Source organism: Balaenoptera borealis (assembly GCF_965194805.1).
Source record: "Balaenoptera borealis genome assembly, chromosome: 1".
In the NCBI taxonomy this organism is placed as follows: domain Eukaryota; kingdom Metazoa; phylum Chordata; class Mammalia; order Artiodactyla; family Balaenopteridae; genus Balaenoptera; species Balaenoptera borealis.
In genome coordinates this window covers 76,853,286-76,869,997 of record NC_138860.1, presented here as the reverse complement: position 1 = coordinate 76,869,997, position 16,712 = coordinate 76,853,286, and the positions used below count along the sequence as shown (strand labels likewise).

At 39.8% G+C, this 16,712-nt stretch overlaps 1 pseudogene across 1 annotated transcript; it reads right to left on the bottom strand.

The window, feature by feature from the left end:
- Nucleotides 1-10,442: 10,442 nt before the first annotated feature.
- On the bottom strand, nt 10,443-12,306 carry LOC309635784 (large ribosomal subunit protein uL22 pseudogene; annotated as a pseudogene). Its single transcript has one exon. The product of its transcript is annotated as a large ribosomal subunit protein uL22 pseudogene (transcript).
- Between the last annotated feature and the right edge of the window lie 4,406 nt (nt 12,307-16,712).

The following is a 16,712-nucleotide window of genomic DNA, read 5'->3' as shown; positions in this document are numbered from 1 at the left end:
AATAAATAAATAAATAAATAAATATTAAAACAAACAAACAACGACAACAACAAAACTTCTAAAAATACAGAAGAAAAAAACTAATAACCCTATAGAAAACTGGTTATAATGAGGCATGTCACAGTGAAAGACATACAAATTGCTGTTAACCATATGAAAATTGTTCAGTATTGCTCATAATTTTAAAAATATTGAAATTAAAACTGCATGGAGATACCACATTTTACCCACGAGACTGCATAAATCCAAAAGTTTGATAACGTACTCTGTTGGTCAGTCTATGAGGAAACAGGCATTCTAATACGTTGAGTATGGAAATGTAAAATGGTACAGCCTCCACGATGGAGACTTTGGCAGTATCTAGCTAGCACAATTATCAATGCCTTTTGATTAAGCAATTCCATTTTTAGAAATCTATCCCAAAGATACTCTAGCAAAAATATGAAAAGTGTCAACTATTATATGCAGCATTATTTGTATTAACTACAGACTGGAAACAACTCAACTGTCAGTAATATGGTATCTCCACACAGGGGAGTACTACACAGCTGTGAAAAGCAGTGAGCAAGATGCTTCTGTGGAATGATGTCCAGGAAATACTTTAAAGTGAATAAAGCAAGGTGTAGGACATGTGAATAGAGTGCTATTGTTTATATTAAAAAGGAGATAGAAATATATGTGTTTCTAAGAGAAAAATGATGGAAAAATAAGTGGTATGATTAGTGATTACCTTTAGGTAGAGAGGAGAAATAATGAGGAAAAGACAGGGGTAGAAGATAAACTTCTTTGAATATACCTTGTTCTGCAGAGTTGATTTTAGAACCATGTAAATATTTTACATAATTATAAAATTAAGATTAAAAAAAGGTAATTCCTAAAATAAAAAACAAATGAATTCTCATTATTTTCACAACAGTTTTTTTTTTACAGAGATAATTGGCTACATACAACAGCTATATAAATGAGTTAATAGCTCTACTTCCTCTAAACGTCACGAATTTCATAACCAGTTTTCTTTCTTAAGACTAAGTCTCCCTCTAGTGGAGATTAGTTTTACAACCAGTCCCCTACCCCCTACACCACAAAGGAAGAAACCTTTTGCCCATTGTCTCCTGCCACCAAATCCTTAAATTACATAAGTGTTAGAGTCATGAGGAGGAGTATGTGATGGAAGATATTGAGCAATGGGATAGCAAAGAGTCAGGGACAGAGTCAAGTTTTAAAAAGAAGTGGGGGGAAGAGAGACTCTAAGAGCCAAGAAAATTTGGTTATTCAACCCAGAATGGGGAAGGAACTTCAACTTCCTGTTGTTGGAGGATTGCCACCAACTCTGCGCAGAAAGATGCGATTAATATGTCAGTGTCGCTGTGTACTCAGGGAAAGAGCTCCCCCTAAGGCATTGCTTTAGGGAGAAACCTGGGTGAGAAATAGTGATGAGTAGATGAAGAGTGATTCTCTTGAGCCAGATAAAGTGTGATGGGGGTAAACTCCAGGCATCTCTCCCATCCCTCAGGATGCTCCCAGAGTCCCACTGACCCTTGAGGTCAGATGCATGAAAGCTTTGCCTCCTTGGAAGCTGATCATGGGGAAAGGTACTGGCACAGTCTCTTCAGTTCCTGGTAGGGAGAGGAGAGTCAGAGACTGGCCCACATTGACAGTGGCCTCTGGGGATATGATGGGAGGAGGGTCCTTGTGTTCTGGGCTGTCCTAGGTCTCATCTGACCTCACACAGTGGAAAATACTCAGAGGAAAACTCCTTTAGAGTAGAACCTCTCCTAACATCTACTCCAGTTTCTAAAAGTATATGCCATTCTTCCCCTCTCTCTGTCACAGTGTGGTCTTACCATCTGTAGAGAACGTTTGAGGCTTGCCACCTCAGCATGTATCTCCAATCTCCTGTACAGTTTTAAATAAGAATACAAAAAGAAATGAACACTAAAAACAGTCTAGTTTCCCAAGTTCATTTTCTGGTCCTATAGTATCTAACTCCTTGGTAGGGAGGGATAAATTAGGAGTTTGGGGTTAATACACACACACTACTATAGATAAAATAGATAATCAACAAGGACCTACTGTATAGCACAGGGAACTCTACTCAATATTCTGTAATACCTATATGGGAAAGAATCTGAAAAAGGATGGTTATATGTATAACTGAATCACATAGCTGTATACCTGAAACTAACACAACATTGTAAATCAACTATACTCCAATATAAAATAAAAATTTTTTAAAAATCCACTTCTTGGTATATACCCAAGAGAAATGAAAACATATGTCCACACAAAAATGTATACATGAGTATTCAAAGCAGCAATACTCATAATAGCCAAAAAATAGACGCAACTGTAATGTCCAAAAACTGATGAGTAGATAAAATGTGGTATAATCACACAATGGAATCTTATTCAGTAATACAAAGAATGAATTCATGCTATTATTTCTCTCATCTACTAAACAAACAAAGAAATGAATTACCAGTACACGCTACAACATGGATGAATCTTGAAAACATTACACTAAGTGAAAGAGGCCAGTCACAAAGGACCACATACTATATGATTCCATTTATATGAAATTTCCAGAATAGGCAACTCTGTATGGACAGAAAGTAGGTTAGTGGTTGCATAAGGCTGAGAAGGGACCTGAGGGTGATGGCAAATTGCTACGGGATTTCTTTCAGGGACGAGGAAAATTTTCTAAGGTTGTGGTGATATTTGCACAACTCTGTGAATATACTAAAAGTCAATGAAGTGTGCCCTTGAACTGAGTGAATTGTATGGTCTATGAATTATATCTCAATAAATCTGTTACCAAAGAAATAAATAAATGAGTAAATGTCCCCCCCTACCCCCACCAAATCTAACTCCTTAATTCAGTTCTGGGGGCCTGCTCTTCTACATATCTAGCCTAAGAATACTGTCCAGGAAATTACTCATTTGAATGATTATTTCAGCCAATTCCCACACCTTTCTTTGTTCTGCCTTCACTTTCTCCCTTTAAAAGGTGAATTGAAATCCTAGATGGAAAAAATTGTCTTAACTAGGTGTGGTGACACTTCCTGTGGGCAAAATATAAGAAACATGTCGCTAAAGGCTAAAGTTCTTAATATAACAAGAAGTAATGTGAACGTTATACAATGAAATATTATCAGCCTTAAAAAAGCATGAAATTCTGACATGCTACAACATTTGGATGAACCTTGAAGACATTATGCTAAATGAAATAAGCCTGTCACAAAAAGACATACTGAATGATTCATTTATATGAGGTACCTGTACTTAGAGTGATCAAACATCATAAAGGCAGAAAGTAGAATTCTACTGGGTCTGGGGGGGTAGATGGGGAGTTATTGTTTAATAGGTACAGAGTTTCGGTTTTGCAAGATGAAAAAAATTCTGGAAATGGATAAGGGTGTTGGTCATACAACAATATGAATGTACTTAATATGACTGAACTGTACACTTAAAAAGGGTTAAGATGGTAAATTTTATATGTATTTTACCGCAATAAGAAAAAAAAAAATTTAAGTGTTGTGTAATGGGAACTTTACTGAAGACTGCCAAGAAGTAATGAAAACAGGTACCGATGAATGCTGCTAGGATAAGATCTCATGTCTCATTTTAACAAGTACCAAGAGGAACACCAGAGCTCTCCAGAGTTCTGTGTCCCTCCTTGTTACATACAAAAATCACTCAATCATCATTCATACCTCTTCTCTGAGAATATATTGCCTCAGACCACTCCCAAATTTTACCCTCTCCTTCTTCGTTTGTCAGAAATCAGGCACAGAGTCAGTAATTTCCTAAAAAGTCTAGATCAGAGATTTTATTCTCACAATTATCAAAAATTTTTGAGCAATGAAAGTAAAACCAAAGTTTTTAAACTTATTTTTGCATAGCCCCTTGTAAAATGAGAATAATATTAGTACATTTTATATGTGAGAAAACTGAAACATAGGAAGGTTAAATAATTTGTCCAAGGTGCACAGCCAGTAAGTTGCAGAACCAGTTTTCAAACTCCCAAACTGACCCGTTCCTGAAAGTCCAGACCCTAAAATCTGAAATCTCGAGCCCTCATTTAATCTGATTGGATTAGTGAAACAAAACAAGTTTTCTCCTATGGGAAGTCTCAGATGTTTAACTTCCAAGCGTATATTAAAACTCTTCAGTAGTGGAAAGGGGATATAATATAGAGCATTTCCTCAACTTATTTGACCACTGGACTTATTTTTCATGGAGCATCTCAAGGAATTTTCTTAGCTGAAATTTTGCAAAACTTTACATGTAATACAGAATATTGCTTTGTCTTTTTCAACTACTTTAAGAGAATATTTGAATTACTTTCTCTCATTTGGAAAAAATTTTAAGTTGAGATATTGAGAAACTTAATGATTTGCCTAAGGCCATAACCAGTTAATATTGGAGCTGTAATTAGACTCTAGGTCTTCTGGCCACAATTTCAGGGATATTTTTTAAATTTTTTTTTTTAAATTATAGAAGGAATATATTCACATTGTAGAAAATCAAACAAATCAAACAGAGATATGCAAAGACTCCCACTCCGCCACCCCCAGCATTCCGACCTCATCTTCCTTGGGGAAAAAACTATTCTAGTTAAAGTAGATTTGGCTGCAAGTGACAGAAAATTTAAAATGAGTAGCTTAAAAATATAGAGAGGTTTATTTTGCTCCCATGAAAATGTCCAGAGGTATGCAGTCCTGGGTTGTTAGGGGAGCTCTGCTGCTTGAGGACCTCAGGGTCTTAGATTCCTTCCAGCTCATTCTTTCTCCATCCCAAGGGTGGAACCCTGATTCTCATAATCCAAGATGGCAGTAGTTCCAAAGGGCACGCAGCAGCTGTCTTTTAAGGAATGATGCTTGAAGCTGTCACACAAAGATGTTCCCATTTTCATCTCATTGGCCTGAACTTAGTCACTGACCATAGCTAGCTGCAAATATAGCAGGCTAGGAAATATACAGTTTTTATTCTGAGAGGTTATATGCCCAACTAAAAATTATGTTACTAGAAGAAGTGGGAGAAATTATGTCAGGGAACTGTTTCTGAAACTAAATAATCTTCAGCACTTATTATGCATCCTTTCAGATTGTTTTCTTGTACTATACACATTACTCTGCAACCTGCCTTTTTCACTTAATATATCACTGAGGTATCAGAGTCCTCAGCTGAAAGAAACACAAATCAACTCTGGCTAATTCAGTGGAAAAATAACTTATTAAAGGATATTGGGTAGTTCATACGATTTCTAGGGAGATAGAGAATTAGACTTGGATTTTAAGTTATTCCTGTTAGTCCTGACGAATTAGTACCCTGAGCTGCCACTGCCACTGGGCACGACCACTGCGGCTTGCATATCTGACTTACTCTGCCCTGGCTCCACGGGCATACGACCTATGCAGTCCCATAGGGCCCTGCACTGAGAAAGGCTGTGCCCTCGGTTTAATTGTCTGTTGTTCCCGTCTTGAAATTCTTAATAATTTTTGAACAAGGGGCCCCACATTTTTATTTTGCACTGGCTCCCAAAAATCATGTAGCCAGTCCTGCGTTCTGGACATTGGGTGCTACTATTCGAGTCACTGTGACTACCACCTCTAGAAACTGGCTGAAGCTGCCGCTGTTGCCATACCCCTCACCAGGCTGCGTTCACTGCCTTCCCTGCTTCTTCCCCTCACCTGTTTCCAATTCAAGATGTGGGACTGGTGGTCTAATCTGCAGATTTTCTAGCTGCAACAGAGGCTAGAAAAGTGAATAGCTGGCATTTTATGGTGGGAGAAAAGCTGTATCTTACAAGGCTGGGGCAGCGGTGGTTGGGTGGGGATCCCCCAAACATAGGAAGTAGGTTCAGAGGCTCAATAGTCAAAAGGAATCAATAAAATAGAACCACAAAGTATATATAAATTTATCTCATTTTCTTAAACAGTTGCCTAATATTCCATAGTGGAGACATTTATTCAATCATTCCCCTGTTAATGGGCATTCAAGATATTTCCACTTTTTGCTACCACAATATTGTAATAAACATCTTTATATATTTGGCCTTCTATACTGATGGTTTTATTTCAGTAGGCTAGATTCTTAAAAGTAGAGTTGCTGGACAAAAGTGAACATGTATTCTTATTTTTAGTATATATTGCCAGGTTACTTTTTTTAAAATATAGTAATTTATATTCCCACCAGAATGATACAAAAGTGCTGTTTTCTGCCATCCTTTTAGTCCCTGAATATTATTACTCTTTTTCTTTTTATCAATCTGATGAGTGAAAATGATATATTATTCTTTTAATTTTTGGTTTTTTGACTACCAGCACCTTTTCATATGTTTATTGGCTATGCTGAATTTCTTTTTTATGAATTGCCTATTCATATCCTTTACTCACTTTTCTATTAGTTTCTTTTTCTTATCAATTTGTAGGCACTCTTTGTGTGTTAGAGATACACTTTTTCAGTCATATGTGTTGGAATTATTTCTCAGCATGTTTCTAGTTTTTTGTTTTTTTGTTTTTTACTTTATTTAGGGTGTCTTTTGTTTTAATTTCCTTTAAAAGATAGTTAAATATGTCTTTTCCTGTATGGCTTCTCCATTTGGTTGGTTATTCTTGCTTAAGAAGTTTTCATTGTACATGTATGTGCTGATTGGTTATAATAAGCACATATTTCTTTTGTAATAAAAATATTTTTTTTTAAAAGGAAAAGAAGGGGCTTCCCTGGTGGCGCAGTGGTTGAGAGTCTGCCTGCCAATGCAGGGGACACGGGTTCGAGCCCTGGTCTGGGAGGATCCCACATGCTGCGGAGCGACTAGGCCTGTGAGCCACAACTGCTGAGCCTGCGCGTCTGGAGCGTGTGCTCCACAACAAGAGAGGCCGCGATAGTGAGAGGCCCGCGCACCGCGATGAAGAGTGGCCCCCGCTTGCCGCAACTGGAGAAAGCCCTCGCACAGAAACGAAGACCCAACACAGCCATAAATAAATAGATAAATTTAAAAAAAAAAAAAGATACATAAATGGAGAATGGATTGGAAGATGACAACTATGGATGAACTGAAACTGATTAGGAGCCTTCTGCAGTTGTTTAGGTGAGGGGTGATGGTAGATTGAACCAGGATGAGAGCAAAGGAGAATGTAGAACAAGTGAGTCAGCCTTAAAAGTCTCAGTTGATCATTTGGCCCATCTTGGGTGTTTGTTAAGTCACAGCACGCACTCAGATGATGGACAGATATAGGTCCAAAACCAAAATTAATCTTCCTATTTCCCATTCCGATTCACATTTGTTCTCCAGTTTTATGTCTTAAGACTAAGACTCTTTCTAGTGCAGACCAATATTTTGACATAAGTAGTGGCTCACAATTTACTCATTACATTCAGATATGCATGGGAAAAAAAATGTAGCCTATTTTATAATTGATCTAACCTGTTCTTAAGCCTCTATCCTACAAGATGTGGAGAAATGGGGGAAATTTTAACTGCCCAGTTAAAGATCTCTAAGTTTTTTCTGTTTAAGTTGTGGTGGTGATTGTGTTTCCAAAGATGACAACAATATCTCCCACCCCATAAGCTCTTTTGAAATGTGACCTGGACAATTACCCTTCAAGAGGTAGAGTCTATTTCCCTTCTCTAGGAATCTGAGAACTGCTGATATGTAAGTTCCAGGGTGGAGCCTTAACAGATCTGTAGCTTCTGCCTGCCTTGGTTGGAACATTCCCTCTTGCTAGTCCGTGCCATGTAAGAAGACCAGTTACTTTGCCAGAGATAAAGGCCATGTGGAGAAAGGCCTAAGGCTATCTTGATCATTCTAGTTCCAGCCAAATTCCCATCTGAGCCCCTGCCAACCAACAAAACCATAAGAAATAATAAATTGCTATTTTAAGGCACTAAATTTTGAGGTGGTTATACAGAAATAGATAACAAAACATGGTGTTTGGGGGTTAACTCAGTCCCTATAGGAATATGCTTGGTCTTTCATCATTCCTCTTAATTTTTCAACAGGGTTGCAGCTAGATATTCCATAGCACGTGCTCTTCTTAAATGTGATGCTGACATTCCTCCCACTGAGGAGTCTATATTCTCTCCTCTTGAATTTGGGTGGGCCTCTGACTAAGGTGGAAGGGATGCAAAGTCAAAGGTGACAGCTCCTGCTTGGTCCTCTTGGGATGCCACCTCTTGGAGTCCAGCCACCTTGGATCTGAGGAAGTAGAGAGACCTCATGGAGAGTCCACTTGTAGGTGCTGCTACTGACAGCCTCAGCTGAGATCCCAGCCGACAGCCAGCATAACATCCAGACATTTGAATGAGCAACTCCAGATGATTCCAGCCCCCAGCCGTCAAGTCACCTCTGGCCTCCAAGTCTTCCCAGCTGAAGTCCCAGAGATTTTAAGCAGAAACAAACTGTCCCCAACATACCCGTTCCAAATTCTTGACTCTGGAGTCATTTGTTACACAACAATAGATAACCAGAACACTCTCTTATTCTCCTCAAGGTGGCATCTAGGTGAAGGTGGACCTACCATGACCTAGAGGTAGCAGAAAAGGGAGGCAACCCTGTGGCTGGCAGCTGGCACCTTACTGCTCTCAGATGTGTTGGGCTGGCCTTGTCCCTGGGTACCATGTGCTAAGTTGCAGCTATTTCTGTTGGGCCTTTTGCCATCCTGACATTAATTGCTCAAGTCCATTGACCCATCCCATTCATTTGCCTCTAGCTGCAAAGTCTCTGCCCAGTAAGCTGTTTTGTCTCATTCCCAGACTTCTACAAAAGACATTTGTTCTAGTCTAGGTGTCTTCCCTTGGAAGGAGATGGGAGTTAAATCTATTCAGAATCTATTCCTCTCTCCTCCCCGCCCCCCACCAGCAACTCCCAGTGTGACTGTATTAGACCAGATGGTGGGTCAAGTTCTCACCTCCTACTCTTAGGGGGTTTTTGTTCGTTTTATTTTGTTTTTTTAATCCATTCCTCAGGAGTGGGAGGCTCAGAGTCCCTTCCAGCACTAGCCTCACCTTCAGGGTTTCATTAGAATATTGGGGAGTGTTCTGCAAGGGGTGTAGGCAGGAGCAGCTGTGTTTAAGGTAGCAAGAAGTACTACTGGCACCCCAACCTCAGTTTCCTGCAGTTTCCCCACTGCCTTACCTTGTTGTCAGAAACCAGGAAATTCACCTCTTCAATGGTAGGGCTGGGGCTCACATTCTCTTGTTTGACTTGGACCTCACAGATGCTCCCTCCAAGGACTCCAAGACAGAGTACACTCTTTATAGGCCTGGTCTCAAGTGATGCTCTGGTTTAAAAAGGGATTTGTGGACAATCAGTACAAATGACCTGGGTTTGGATCTAGCTCCATCACTAGAATGGGAACTCAGGCATATCTCTTTACAACTTTATTTCCTCATCTGTAACATTTTGATGATTATCTCATAAGATTGTTAAAATGATTAAATGACATTGTAAACTACTGTGATACAAAGTAAATGTAAAACAAACGTTAGTCATTATGATTAGGAAGTGTATATTAGCACGTTTAAAAACTCCGAAAGCTATTTAATTAGAGGACTGCTCAACTCTGTTGAACCAGAATTTTCCTGGTTAATAACGTCCACAGGAACACTTTTAAATAGCACACCTATAATTGGGATTAGGTGGAGATGGAGGAGCTGGAGTGAATGGGACCCGGCTGGAACACGCACATGACTATGAAGTGTTCAGATCTATGGGATCGCCACTCTCCTCGGAGCAATGACAAGGCCCAGTCATTTCCAGCTCCTGGGCCCGAAGTGGGGACGCCAACAGGAGGCTGCCTGCGCTGTGCTCCACTTCCCTCCCACCGATGTGTGGCCGGTATCGTGTCACGTTGCTTCCACTGTCGGGAACAGATCAACACTTCCCAGCTTTCCGGTCCTGACTCAGGCCTGACTTGCGGGAAGGCTCCCCACCACGGCTGCCCTGGCAGGAGCGGGGGCGGGGCCGCCTGCGGGCGTGACGGCGGGCAGGGGGCGGGGACGTCCGAGGGCTGCGGCCAATCGGCCTTCTCAGACTTCCGGGAAACGCTGGCGCGCCTTTTCTCCAGGCCTCAGATTTCCGGCCTTGACATAGGTTTCTCAGGTTGTACCGTTAAGCCGAATGTGGCCTTTGTGCAGGTTTCGTGCCCCGGAGACGGTCTCAGGAGCCCGGATTTCAGGTGTGTCTGGGGACCCCTGGGCGTCTCGGTTGACTCGCGCGCTGCCCAGCTGTTGGCCCTCGGAGTCTGCGGAAAACGAGGAAGGAGGGGTTAGGTGCAGCCTGGACGCCCCCAGGAGTAAGAAGGCGAAATCACGCGACGAATTAATTTTTGGAGATATTCGCGTTTTTATTGTTTAGTTAATGTGTCCATATCTTCTTTGTCTTTGTAATGAAAATTTATAATCTCTCCTTTGCCTAACTAGATTGCTCTTTTCTCATATTACGTGTCTTTTTTTTTTTTTTTTTTACCATGTTTGAATTTGTCTGCCCACTCCAGAAAAATGTCCACTGACATTTTCACTTAAAGTTAGGTCACATACACTTCTCGTTTCTATTTAGTCTTAATGGTATTTTTTTTCATCTTAAAAACATTTGATAGTTTTTGAATAGGTGATACATAAAAGTAATAAAAATAAATCCACACACTAAGAAAGTTAACACAGAGAACAAACAGGTGGTTGCCAGAGGGGAGGGGTGAGAGAGGAGAGAAATAGGTGAGGGAAGTTAAGTGGTGCAAACTTCCAGTTACAAAGTAAATGAGTTAGGAGTATGAAATATACAGTGTGGGGAATATAGTCAATAATAATGTAATATCTTTGTATGGTGATAGATGGTAATCATTTTGAAATGTATAGAAATATCAAATCACTATGCTGTGCATCAGGAACTAACGTAGTGTTGTATAGATCAAATATACCTCAAAAACGAACAAACATACTAATAGAAAAAGAGATCAGATTTATGGTTACCAGAGGCAAGGTCTGGGGAGAAGTAGAATTGGATGAAGGTGGTCAAAAGGTACAAACTTCCAGTTATAAGTTAAATAAGTACTAGGGACATAATGTACAATATGATAAATGTAATTAACACTGCTGTATGTTATATATCAAAGTTATTTAAGAGAGTAAATTCTAAGAGTTGTCATCACAAGGGAAAAAAATTTTTTTTTTTTTTTTACTTTTATTTGCATTTATTTTTTGCAGCATTTATTCCCGGGCCATGAGTTTTTGTTTCTTCATTTTCTTCTGGGATATCTTTTTCTTCTGGGCAACCTCCTCTTCTGGTTTAGGAACAATCTGTTCTTTTTCAGTAAGGATCATCTCAATGTGGCAGGGAGAGCTCATGTATGGGTTTATCCGACCATGAGCTCTGTATGTCCTGCGCCGCATCTTGGGGGCTTTGTTCACCTGGATATACTCAATGACCAGAGAATCTACATCTAAGCCCTTAAGTTCAGCATTACTCTCTGCATTTTTGAGCATGTGCAGTAAAAATTCAGCACTCTTTGGGCCACTGACCCTGCGTCCAGCCCCACTGTTTGGCCTGGGCACACCTACCAACTTCACCATTGTAACGACGGAATGGCACACACTGCTTCTTTAAAGTGACATCCTTCAGATACTTGGTGGCTTTTCGGATATGCATACCCTTAATGGCCTGGGCTGTTTCACGAGTGTTCTTAAAGTTAACACGAAGATTTGAACCTCTTGACTTGCATGATTTTGTGGGGTTTTCTGGGTCAAGTGAATAGCGAACCATTTTTGGAGGTCACCTCAGGCCGCTGACCGGAAAAGCAAAAATTTTTTTAATGTTATTTTGTATCTATATGAGGTAATGGATGTTCACTAAACTAATTACAGTAATCATTTCATGATGTATATAAGTCAAATCATTATGTTGTACATCTTAAACTTACACTGTGCTGTATGTCAATTATATCTCAATAAAACTGGAAGGGGAGAAAAATCGTTAAAACAAAAAACAAATGGAGACTGGCTTTGAAAATTCCCTGAGCAGACAAAACCAGTTTAGTTATACAGCAAAGCTTAATTTAGCTTATTTTGCAAAGCAAGGGAGACTAATTTGACCTTAGTCACTTCTTGCTCATGCCTCTGGAAATCATAGGCACAACTTAAACTCTTCACCAAAATTGATATGAGGTAACCACTAACCAATTCCCTGTCACTTAAGAAAATTCTAAAATTGTAACCAATCACTGTGAATTATAAGCAGTCACTGCCTCCTCACTAATACAAGCTGCTTTGTAACAATACAGTTGGCCCTTCCTATTCGTGGCTTCCACATTCTTGGGCTCAACCAACCAAGAATCAAAAATATTTGGAAAAAAAAATTCCAGAAAGTTCTAAAAAGCAAAACTTGAATTTCTCACAAGGCAGCAACTATTTACATGGAATTTATATTGTATTTACAGCTATTTACATTTACATTGTATTAGGTATCATAAGTAATCTAGAGATGATTTAAAGTAAATGGGAGGACGTGAGTAGGTTAGAGGCAAACACTACACCATTTTATATGAGGGACTTCAGTGTTCAAGGATTTTGGTGTATGAGTAGAGGTCGTGGAACCAATCCCCCACAGATATGGAGGGATGACTCTATACCCCTGAGTTTTCCTCCATGTTTTGGAGTGAGTGCTCCTGGTTTGTGAACTTTCTTTTTGTTGTGTGCACAGTAAACTTTTACTACTTCAGTGATTCATTGGTTTTACTTCTGCTGTTTCTGAACTTTGGACAAAGTATTGGGTTGGCCAAAAAGTTTTTATTTTCACCAAGAACTTTATTGATCAATGTATACACCATTTTGTTCCACTACCTTCTGCCATTTTTCAGGCAACTTCATAATTCCATCTTCCCAAAATTTTTTATCTTTTTGAACAAAGAACTGTTCCAAGTGCCTTTTACAGTCTTCCAGGGAATTGAAATTTTTTCCATTAAAAGAATTTTGTAAGGACTGAAATAAATGGAAATCCGAAGGTGCAATGTCTGGTGAATGTGGCGCATGAATCAGAACTTCCCAGCCAAGCTGTAACAGTTTTTGCCTGGTCATCAAAGAAACATGTGGTCTTAATTTATGACAAAGGAGGCAAGAACAATGGAGAGAAAACAGCCTCTTTAATAAGTGGTGCTGGGAAAACTGGACAGCTACATGTAAAAGAATGAAATTAGAACACTACCTAACACCATACACAAAAATAAACTCCAAATGGATTAAAGACCTAAATGTAAAACCAGACACTATAAAGCTCTTAGAGGAAAACATAGGAAGAACACTCTATGACATAAATCACAGCAAGATCTTTTTGACCAGCCTCCTAGAGTAGTGAAAATAAAAACAAAAATGGGACCTAATGACACTTAAAAACTTTTGCACAGCAAAGGAAACTATAAACAAGACAAGAAGACAACCCTCAGAATGGGAGAAAATATTTGCAAACGAAACAACAGACAAAGGATTAATCTCCAAAATATACAAACAGCTCATGGAGCTCAATATCAAAAAAACAAACAGCCTGATTAAAAAATGGATGGAAGACCTAAATAGACATTTCACCAAAGAAGACATACAGATGCCAAGAGGCACATGAAAAGATGGTCAACATCACTAGTTATTAGACAAATGAAACTCGAAACTCCAATGAGGTATCACCTCACACCAGTCAAAATGGCCATTATCAAAAAAATCTAGAAACAAATGCTGGAAAGGGTGTGATGAAAAGGGAACCCTCCTGCACTGTTAGTGGGAATGTAAATTGATACAACCACTATGGAAAACAGTATGGTGGTTCCTTAAAAATCTAAAAATAGAACTACCATATGAACCTGCAATCCCACTACTGGGCATATACCCTGAGATAACCATAATTCAGAAAGAGACATGTACCACAATGTGGTACATTGCAGCACTATTTACAATAGCCAGGACATGGAAGCAACCTAAATGTCCATCGACAGATGAATGGATAAAGAAGATGTGACACATATATACAATGGAATATTACTCAGCCATAAAAAGAAACGAAATTGAGTAATTTGTAGTGAGGTGGATGGACCTAGAGTCTGTCATACAGACTGAAGTAAGTCAGAAAGACAAAACCAAATATCGTATATTAACGCATATATATGGAATCTAAAAAAAAAAAAAAAGTGGCACTGATGAACCTAGTGGCAGGGCAGGAATAAAGACGTAGACATAGAGAATGGACTTGAGGACACGGGGGGCGGGGGAGGGGGAAGCTGGGGTGAAGTGAGAGTAGCATCGACATATATATACTACTAAATCTAAAAATAGATAGCTAGTGGGAGGCAGCAGCATAGTACAGGGAGATCAGCTTGGTGCTTTGCGATGACCTAGAGGGGTGGGATAGGGAGGGTGGGAGGGAGGCTAGGCTCAAGAGGGAGGGGATATGGGGATATATGTATGCATATGGCTGATTCACTTTGTTGTACAACAGAAACTAACACAGTATTGTGAAGCAATTATACTCTAATAAAGATGTATAAAAAAAAAAAGAAAAAGAAACATGGTGTTGCGGTATCCTGATGGAAGGTTATGCATTTTCTGTTGACTAATTCCGGACACTTTTTTTCGAGTGCTGTTTTCAGTTGGTCTAATTGGGAGCAGTACTTGTTGGAATTAATTCGTTTGGTTTTCCGGAAGGAGCTCATAATAGAGGACTCCTTTCCAATCCCACCATATACACAACATCACTTTCTTTTGATGAAGACCGGCCTTTGGTGTGGTTGGTGGTGGCTCATTTCACTTGCCCTATTTGCCCTTCTGTTCCACATTATTTAAAAATTTTTTTTAAAATAATTATGGCTGCGCCAGGTCTTAGTTGCGGCATGCGGGATCTTCGTTGCGGCATGTGGGATCTTCGTTGCAGCATGTGGGATCTTCGTTGCGGCATGTGGGATCTAGTTCCCTGACCAGAGATCGAACCTGGGCCCCCTACCTTGGGAGCACGAAGTCTTAACCACTGGACCACAAGGGAAGTCCCCTGTTCCACATTATTGTACAGTATCCACTTTTCATCGCCCATTACAATTTGTTTTAAAAACGGAATGTTTTCGTTACATTTAAATAGAGAATCACATGCAGAAATACGGTCAAGAAGGTTTTTTTCGCTTAACTTATGTGGAACCCAAACATCAAAGCGATGAACATAACCAAGCTGGTGCAAATGATTTTCAGTGCTTGTTTTGGATATTTTGAGTATGTTGGTTATCTCCTGAGTGTTATAACGTTGATTGTTCTCAATTAATGTCTTGATCTGATTGCCATCAACTTCAACTGGTCTACCCGACTGTGGAGAACAGTCCAGCGAGAAATCTCCAGCATGAAACTTCGCAAAGCACTTTTGACACATTCGGTCAGTCACAGCACCTTCTCCATACACTGCACAAATCTTTTTTTGCATTTCAGTTGCATTTTTACCTTTCTTGAAATAATAAAGCATAATATGCTGAAAATGTTGCTTTTTTCTTCCATCTTCAATATTAAAATGGCTACACAAAAATTCACCAATTTTGATAAGCTTTTTTAAAAAATGCATTCTGATATGACAGCTGTCACAATACGATCTAACAAAATTGTTTCAAATGAAGTTAAAGATAACTAAGTGCTACTAGAGCCATTTGACGCAAAAAAACCGAACGGACTTTTTGGCCAGCCCAACATATACAAAGAAAAGTAAGTTTCCTTTCCAGCTCTACCCTCAATTCCCCATTCCTTTTCCCAGAAGCAAGAATGGCTATCAGTTTCTTGTCTGCCTTTCCTAGATAACTAAACACATATACATGTATCTATATGTGCATAGATATATTTCCTCAATTTTTCCTTACCCCAATACTACATATTATACACACTGCTCTGCACCTGAGTCCTTTTCAATTAATATATCTTGGAGACTTTGAACAAGTCTAAAAGCAGGATGGTATGCAAGATGAAGAGTGATTAAAAACTGTCCTACTATGGCTGGGCTCTAAAGCATTTCCATCTCTTTGCCAGCGTAGGCAGATGGCCCAACCATGGGAATTACGGACGCTTTTCCAGCCCTTGACATGCATTGGCTGTTTCTTTCCAAACAAAGGGAAAAGTTTGCTCAGTATTCTTACTGAAGTTCGGCAGGTTGTGATACCTGAGATTCCTCACTCAGCCAGATGGACCCTGTTTCCCCAGCAGTGTGTGTAGCATTCACCCGAAGTCCCTAAGCCTGGGTAGAATTACTGGCCTGTGCAGAGGCCTCTTTGAAAGCCAAGGCTGCTTTTATATCAATGGGAGATCCCCGGGGCCTCCCCAAACAGGAAGTAGTTGTGCAGACTACTCATTTCAGACCCAAAGTGCATGTGACCCAACCATTTTTTTAAAATTTCTTAGATAAGCTTCACTGATTCTATCCTGAAATTCTTCAGAAGGCTCATCATACTTTCCTCAGACCGGGGGTGACAGCAGAGAAGGGAGTTCAGTGAGAAGACCACCTTAGGGAAATGCTAAGCTCAGGGCCAATGCTTACTGAAGTTTACCTCACAACCTCCCCGGAAAGCCATGGTCTTGTTTGCTCTCGTAAACAAGGCCTGTCTCCCTGCCCATGGATTTCCATTTTGTGTCCCACCAAAGATCAGACTGGAAGATCCTGGCCAGTTTGGGTGGTGCAGACCTATCACCCTACTATTTCTTTGTGCTCTCCA